Source organism: Ipomoea nil, unplaced genomic scaffold (genome assembly GCF_001879475.1).
Source record: "Ipomoea nil cultivar Tokyo-kokei standard unplaced genomic scaffold, Asagao_1.1 scaffold2845, whole genome shotgun sequence".
NCBI lineage: Eukaryota > Viridiplantae > Streptophyta > Magnoliopsida > Solanales > Convolvulaceae > Ipomoea > Ipomoea nil.
The window spans coordinates 2,645,175-2,654,334 of record NW_017619273.1 but is presented as its reverse complement, the minus strand read 5'-3'; the positions used below and the strand labels follow the sequence as shown (position 1 = coordinate 2,654,334).

Below are 9,160 nucleotides of genomic sequence, written 5' to 3'. Positions count from 1 at the left end.
TGCTTTGTATTAAACATATAATATAATATAGTTTATTATTTGTAGTAATTACCCACCTTTATTGTACCAAATTAACATAATTATTAAATAAAACTTTATAAATGATTAAACCTCATATTTCCTTTCTATATATGAAATTTAATAACATTAATAATTTTTAATAACATTATATAATTATAATATTTTAAATCTTTAGTGCCTTCAACTTTAGATTGAATTTTGATAATTAATGTTTAATTTTGTCTTTTTTTTTTTTACATTATTAACAATAAAATTACTTAAATTTTATACTGTACATCGCATTCTTTTTTTGTTTTTGTTTTTTTATTATTACTATTATATAGTAATCTTGAATTATTAAGAAGCCATATTTAATGACCGTGCATCGCGCGAGAGACTTACTAGTATAAACAATGGCGGCAATGACAATGGTAGTGGTAATCTTACTATATAAAATAGTCGCACACCTTGGGATGCACAATAGAACCAAAATCCCGCCCAAAAAAAAAAAAAAGCTGCGGTTTAATTTGGCAGAGGAAGGAGGAGATGAATGGTCAGTGTTATTCATTATTTAATTCATTTAATATGGTAATGGTTCATATTCCATTCAAAATCAACTCAAATCTGATTAAATAAGGAAATAATATTCAGCCGATTTGCATTTCCCATAAACATTTCAATGTCCATCTTAAAATACAACGATTGGCATTATCAAGAGAAATACATCAAGGTGTTTATCCTACTTATAAATACACCACTTTGTTTCAAACACAAACTCCTCAACTATAATTCAACATTAGAATCTCGGTATCTACCAGAATACAGCATTGCTCGGACTACAACTGCACAAGAACTCAGTTCGAATGTATCCGCTCTACGATCTTGGACGTGAAATCTCAACATTGAATACCAAGATTGCAATTGAACTCCGTGTTGTGCATTCATACCGGATACCAGAACAGAAAGATAGTGACTCAATCAATTGTAAATAAGTTGTATTCCATGACTCGAAGGTATATTTTCAATTTTTTAGATGTTTTCCAGTATACTGAAAGCACACAGTAATTTTTTTTTTTTTTTTTCTTTTGGTTGTGTTTATTCAGAATGCTGAAAGCATGCTTAGGAATACAAACAACTTCTTTACCATTTTGTATGTTTTTTTCAATACTGTTCTTTTATGTTTATAATGCTGATATAAGTTTTAAATTAATGAATGATGTATGGATAGGTTGCCCTTTCAGAGTTATTAAATATTATCAATATTAATTATTTCACTGTTCCAGTTCATATTGATATTGAAGTTATATTTTTTAAATGATGGTTTCCAATCATCTACACTGTAAAAGTATGTGATTGGAGGAATCTTATTTTTGTGTATTTTATTGCTTTTTATGAAGCAGATTGAAGAAATTATTATCTACATATTGATCAAGTGAAGTCTTGGTCTCCTAAACTGCATCTGATTGTGCATGCTGGATAGTTTTATATAAATATTTCTTGTATTGAAATATAATTTTTTTTTTGAAATATAAATATAACAATCCAGCTCTTTTGATACTAAATTGGTTTTCAACCATACTTCCAAGGAATTTGTCGAGTTCTTTTTTGTTTCCATAAAAGTTATGGTAGGTGCAGTTGAGAGGATATTACTTTAAAGGACATATATAGAGATGGGAATGAGTGAATCAAATGTGTCTGTGGACTTCTATCAGTAAATCAAGTTGGCAGATGAAACTGTCAATAAACAAAAAAAAATGTTCAGTTAATATGTACTCTGTTTCTGTTTTTTCCTTTGTGTGGTGGGGTAGTAAGCTTTCATTATTAGTATTCTTTGAATTTGAAGGTTGCCCAACGAACAGCTTCACTAACTGAACAGATTTCCTTCTCTGTGTGGTGAGACACTTCATTGATTCACTAAGAGATGAAGTTTAAATTATTAGGAGGCTGCCAAAGAGGTTAGGCAGGTGATCTGGATACCAACTGCATGCAATGCCCCCTATTTGTTGGTCAATTGAAATATACTTTAAAAAGGTTTAAGTTATAGCAATTTTTGGTTCATTAAGGAAGAAGGATATAGATAGATCCTTTCAAAAAAATAGGATATAGACAGATAAGAATTCAATCTTATTGACTTTTGGAATGTCTTTTATGTGTATTGTATTATGTTGGAGGTAAAAAAAACTTTGAAGACAGTTATGTTATTTTTTAATATGTATACTATTTCTTGAATATTTGTTTTTTTTTGCTTCACTTGATTTGATGCAAGAATGCCCTGTAGGCAAAGAAGAATATGGTGTCTTTCTTGGCTAAGATGATTAGTTATTTCACTATATTACCCAGATGCCACAAGGTATCTCATAGACTATTGAACCTGGATACCCTATCAGGCCCCTTACAGAGGTGGGCATTGAACTAGAGGGAAAATTTGGTTTTAAGCATATAACAAAGCTAGGAGTTTCTGTAAGGCCATATGTTAGTCAAGATGTCCCAGTTCAAATGATGTCTAATAAAGAAGAGCTTGGAGTTTTTCCTCTCTGCTTTCTTGATAATAATATGATAAACCATAACTTATTTTGGTTGCTCAAGCTAGAAGCTAACTATGTTTATTTCTTTTTCAGCTCAGCCAAGCCATTGGTTCAATTGAAGCAATAGCCAAAGCATCAAAGGAGTGTATTTTGGCAATTTAACATTGACCTTTCAGCCAATAAAGCTTAGAGAATATCAATGTTTTATAGAGACTTGAAGTATACCAGGCTGCTAAAGAAAAACTAATACATGGATTGAAGAAAGGTGTGACTTGCTTAGAAGTCGGATATTTGATTTGATATAATGTCTGTCAACTTAGGAACTACTCAAATCTCTTATATATTTCATAGTATGGCAAGGTATGGAATATATTTGTTGTCCGCAAAGGAATATGCTAAATGTAATTAATGCTGCAAAAGAAGTGATAAAATTACTTCCAACACAGGTTTAACACTTTCTCATATAGAGTTCCTATTTTATAATAGTATTATTACATGGTTTACCAAATGTACATTTAATGATGGTGTGGATTGTCAAATTGGATTATCATAGTGATTTTGTTTTGCAGTTTGATTGCCATACAAGACACCTATTTTAATCTTAACTACTTTTTTTTTTTTGAAGTGTATCCAATTTTTTTTGTAAAATTCCGAATGCAATTGTGGAGCTCAAAATGTGCTAATCGTTCAAGACACCTCCTTGGAGCAAAGTGCAATGGTTTTTTTTTTTTTTGTTGGTGTCTTTGATAAGATGTTTTAATAGTTTGTAATTTTAAATATTTTATATTAAACTTTTGAAATAATTTGTTATTTTAACTAATTACCCATCTTAAGTATTAATTCTTATTTTAATTGCAAATGACGTCATATAATTTTTTAAGACAACCTAATCAACATAATTAGTAAATGACAAAACTATATATGAATGAATAAATTTCATATCTCCATTTTAGCTGTGAAACTTAATAAAATTAATATTTTCAATACTTATAATCTTTAGTCCGTGCATCGCACGGGTATAATACTAGTGATAATGATAATGATAATAATAATAATAATAATAATAATCATCATCATCATCGTATTAAGCTAAAAAAAATATTATCATTACATGGACTCTATATCAAAACACGAGGAACAAAATTCATACTCATAAGGTACATAATTTCATAACATTCAATTTTATTTTAATAGGGAAGAGAAATAGCTTATTACAAATATTTTTTTTTTTTTTTAATGATGAGAGAAACCATAGTCATTAATGATGTGCACAAGGACAACTCTGTTTTGGTCCTCGGCCCAAGCCGTGCCTACATGGAAACTGTGCGTAGACTACACCGACCTCAACAAGGCATGTCCCATGGACCCATTCTCATGGACCCATTCTCCCAACCCAACATTGATCAGCTCGTGGACAAGACAATCGGGTGTGCCCTCATGAGCTTCCTAGATGCCTTCCGATGGTACCACTAGATTTTTATGTACGAAAAAGACGAGGAGAATACGGCATTCATGACCCCCGAAGGGATCTTATGCTACCGAAAGATGAATTCTTCAAATATGAAGAAAATGAATTCCTTACTCTCCTTTAGTATTTTATTTTTTTACACCTTTCGAGAGAAAAGTTATCTAACGAATTCTTAGATTATCCTCATATATCTTTATTATGTAAAATGATTTGTGTCTTTATACTAATTATTTTCAACAACTTATTTCGAACAAACCAATCAATGAAATCGACATTTCAAGTAATTTTTTTCATAAAATTTAAATAAAATCAAGAGCCATTTAAGGGACATTTTAACAATGAAAGTTTCAGAATAAAGCACACTACTTCCACCAATAATATTTTACCAACAAATACTAAAATACACAAATAACAAAACATTTATATAAAAGTATTCTTTAAAAGTTAATGACAACATGGGGTGGTGGCGCAGTTGGCTAGCGCGTAGGTCTCATAGCTTAAGAGTGATCCTGAGGTCGAGAGTTCGAGCCTCTCTCACCCCATATTTTTTCGCTACTTCCACAAGCCACAATGTTCTGTTTTTTCCTTGGCGGTGAAAAATTAAAGCACCAACAAATATTTCCATTGCCGGGAATCGAACCCGAATCTCTCGGGTGAGAACCAAGTATCCTAACCAACTAGACTACAACGGATTAATTGTTTTATTATGTCATCTTTAATTATTTGACCCTCTATAAGACACATACACATGACTTATTTTACAAATATGATTTAGGTATATAATTTGTGTTCATAAACACAGAATTTTACAACACAAGACACATAAATTTATAAATAAGACATAATTACTAATTTATTTCAGGTACAGAATTTCATAACACAAGACACAAAAACTTAAAACATAAGACCCATACACATGTACTAGTGTCCACGATGCACTGTAAACCTGGTCCATGGTATATGGATTGATAGTTTTGTGCAAATGATAGGTATGGTAAATAATGTATCATGTGAAAGAGCTATGAGCTAACTTCTTTCAAGAGTTAAATTTGCTGATAGAATAATATGCATCATGTTGAAGTGAGAAGATAATGGATATTGTATGGAAAAAAAAAATCTTACTACAAATTATTATTTAGACTTTATTTTCAAATGTGGCATTATCTATAAACTTTATGTTTTTATTGATTGGTTGTGAATTAATCAACCTTATTTTTTGTTAACAAAAATTTCCTAAATAATAAAATTTTGAAAAATAATACAATAATGACCTACAATGGCTATCTAAAAACATAATATGGGATTTTAATGAGGTATTTCACTAACAGTATATATCAAAATAGTTATTTAATGTTGGGGGTAGTTTGATGGTAGTACGTGTTTTGTATTTTGTTACTCTATGAGGTATATGGATGAATCTCATAAAATATGTATTTTTACAAAAAAAAAAAAAAAAAAAAAAAAAAAAGAATGTCTTTCAAAAATTTTCCATAAGAAGGGACTTGGTAAAGCAAATTAAGTAAATGAATAGAAACTTTCAAACTCTCAACCACCCCTAAAAACTTTTTCCACCTACTATCTTTTGCTTGCTGCTGAAATTTTTGAGGAAAGGGTAAAGGTGGTACATACCTTCTCACAGGCTTCTTTCCCTTATCTTGAACTTGTGGATTATTTTCCACAGCAGCTGGCTCAACTTCTACCTCCTCAAGTTTTTCTTCGACTTGAACTTTTGATTGGAAGGGATGGTTCTTCAAGTACCTTGCCACTCCTTGTAACAATTGCACTGACATGCTCCCTTGGATTTCGGTGTTAGCTGGCAACTTTCCAGTGACTCTGGTGCTAGATGTAGAGACTTGATTGACAAGTTGATTTTCAAACATCTTGTTATGGGTACTCAATTGGTCTAACTTCTCAATTATTTTTTTATCCCCTCTTCACTTTGTATTTGAGATTTTAACAACATGCACATCATGGCTTCCAAATTTGATTGTGGAGGAGCTTCCACAGTGCATAATGGGGGTCTAGGTTGAGACTGCATCCTTGAAATTGTTGTCATTGAAAACCAGGTAGACCTTTATTGCCAAACTGTTGAGGATTTGCAGCCCCCATTGGATTACTCCATGAAAATCCTAGGTGATTTCTTGAATTATTTGGATTATAGGCCCTTTTGAGGTTGAAAGGATTGTTGAGGTGGCCTATTATATCCAACCAAGTTAATATGCTCCATGGAAGATTGAGAACTTGAATCATTGAGACATTCTCCCAAATTATGTACACCGCCACAAAGATCACACATTAAAACTTGAGTAGAAGGAGTAGGAGGAGTAGAGACATAACTCGACATAACTCACAACTTGATTTTTGATGGTGAATTGAGCAAGTTTTTGAACCAAAGAGGCAACATTATCCACCTTAGCTGACAATGCGGAAATTTGCTCGAATTCATGTATTCCTCATACAAGTTTTTGGGAAGATCTCTCCGAGTACCAAGTTGATCCATTCATAGCTATCTTCTCCGATAGTTCTTCGGCATGTGTTGGTTCCAAAATTGTGAAAGATCCACCCGTAGAAGCATCAAGCAACCCTTCATAAAATGCCATCATTAAATCCCAACTTTGTATCCCATGGTGTGGACATTTTCTTCGTAGCTCCTTAAATCTCTCACAAGACTTAGTTAAGGACTCACTTGCCAACTGCTTGAAGTTTTGAATTGCTCTTCTCATCCTTTGGGTCTTGGAAATTGGGTAGAACTTCTTCAAAAATTCCCTATGTAATTGATCCTAAGAGACAAAATGGTTGTCTGGAAGTGAGATGAGCAAACCATGAGCCTTATCCCTGATAGCTTCTTGAGGTACACCATTGATTTTGAAAGTGCCACAAATACGTGGGAACTTTGTGATATGAGAATTAGGATCCTCCGTGGGTGCCCCTCCAAATTGATATGAAGTCACCATGTGCAAGATGACCGGCTTGATTTCAAAGTTGTTAGCCTCCACACCTGGAACATTGATACTATCATATTCCTCAACATTCAGAGCGATGCAATGTGATATAGAGCTTGCTGCGGGAGGGTGTTGATTAACTCCAATGTTACCCCCCCCCCCACCTCCATTGGGATTCAACTGGTTGTTTCTTTGTTACTGTTCCAACCTTCTCTGTTTTATAAGAAACTTGGCTTGCTTTTCGATCTCAGGGTTTAAAGGCAATAATCCTTCTTTTACCGAAGATCGTGTGCGCACAAAACCCAAGTTCTTAGATCCAAATCGAAACCAACTCGAACAAAAACAACTCGTTAACGATTAGCAAAAATAAAATAAAACAAAAATAAAAATGGATTAGATTCCTAGAATAAAATTTTCACGAATGTCAATACTTAACGCCACTTCCCTGGCAACTACGCCAATTTGGTTGCAATATAATTCACAAACAAATAATACCTAGAGTACGAGGTTATCGATCCATAGAGAAGTGTGGTGTATTAAGCACTAGCTACTAATTTATTCTTGTGAAGCTAATCCTAATGATTATCTAGGATGGTTGCACTAAATAAATTAGACAAAGCAAAATATCAGGATTTTGAAAACAATAGAGAGAGAATAAGATCCCCGGGATTCAAGTATTTAATCCCCTAGTGCCTAACTTAAGTGCAATATTAAATCTGGGTTTAAACAATTGTGAGAATGCAAAGATGGTATAGACACTTGATGAATGTCTAAAACTAATGCTTTTTCCTTGCACATTTTGGTATTTTTACTGGTTAATCATTATATTATGGAGCCAATTTGGTAACTTATGGAATGATTGTTTTTGCTTAGGTGACTTGACAAGAAAATGATGTTTTGAGCCAAACATTGAGTTATTTGATCAAGATTTCAAGTCTTCATAGCATGAGGATATTTTTGTGAGGCAAAATGAAGAAAAGAAGATTGAACAACACTCTTTCATGTGCCAAATATTTGTGCCTTAGTGGTCTTGATGATATAGGCAATTCAATGCAAAGGCAAAGCAAAAGATAGTAAGGTGGCATTTCTCGCCCAGATTGGCACAGTCTCCGTATTTTGGCCATATCTCTGCGTAGAAGTGTCCAAATTAAGTGTTTTTTATGTCATTGGAAAGCTAACTTGAATAGCTACAACTTTGATGAAAACCACAAACGCTAATTCAAAGGTTTTGAGGGTTAAAATTGGTCTAGAAGACGACCTTAGTGCACAGGTAGTGCACATTGCCTGTGGCCACAGGTCTGGCCACGGCCGTGGCCACTGGGCAGTGTGCCCTGCATTTCTGGCCACGGGTGAAGCCACGCCCGTGGCCACACCCGTGGCCAGCCCTCTGCAACTTTTTGCAGCCCGTTTTTTTACCCTTTTAAGGGGATTTTTCCACCCCAAAACATATCTTTCATTACATCTTTCATTTCCCTTTCATTTCTCTAGTTAGGGTTAGTTTAGAATAGCTTAGATTAGTGTAGATTTGTGTTTCCTTTCCATTTCCAAGCTCAAGAACATTACAAATCTTGGATTTCAAGGCTTCAATAGAAAAGTTTTCTTATTCATCTCTTCTCTTTACTTTTCATCTATGCTTTCAATTTCTCTTTTAATATTGTGTATCTATTGTTATATTATGAGTAGCTAAGTGTTTTGGGACTAGGATTTGGTTTGATTTCTTGCTATTGATACCTATTTGAGTTGTATTGCATAAAGGGGTTTATTTGGGTGATCTAGGGTTGTTGTGTGAAATGGGTTTGTTGAGAAATTTGTGTATGATTGTTGGATCTCAATTATATGCTTGATTTGGAGTGTGTTTGTTGCTACGAGAGTAGAGCTTGTACACTAGCCACACATTCGCGCACTTAATACCCAATACAAGAGTATTTTAGGTGTTAAGGAAAATCTTTGCCTTGTGTTCTTGTTTGGGCATCCTTGGGTTGAATTGTCACGAGAGTGGAGTTCAACATGAAGTTGCAAGTCCAAATAGCTACGAGAGTGGTATTTGGACACTTTTGTGCATCTCACTTACCCTATGCCTTGATTTAATTCCCTAATCCTTAGTACAATATTTGGCATCTTAGCTTGAATCAACCAAATCCCGGTCCTTTGTTTTACTTGTCTTATTTGTTATTAACCTAATCTTATCAAACCAACTCATTAAGGATAGGTCTAGCTTCTAAAAG

The 9,160-nt window shown here is 33.4% G+C and overlaps 2 non-coding genes across 2 annotated transcripts; one reads left to right on the top strand and one right to left on the bottom strand.

Moving 5' to 3' along the window:
* The first annotated feature begins 4,450 nt into the window (after positions 1 to 4,450).
* Positions 4,451 to 4,535, top strand: TRNAM-CAU. The gene is given in 2 exon segments: positions 4,451 to 4,488; positions 4,500 to 4,535. It is a non-coding gene; the product is annotated as a tRNA-Met (tRNA).
* A 77-nt stretch (positions 4,536 to 4,612) lies between these two features.
* Positions 4,613 to 4,685, bottom strand: TRNAE-CUC. Its single transcript has one exon. It is a non-coding gene; the product is annotated as a tRNA-Glu (tRNA).
* Between the last annotated feature and the right edge of the window lie 4,475 nt (positions 4,686 to 9,160).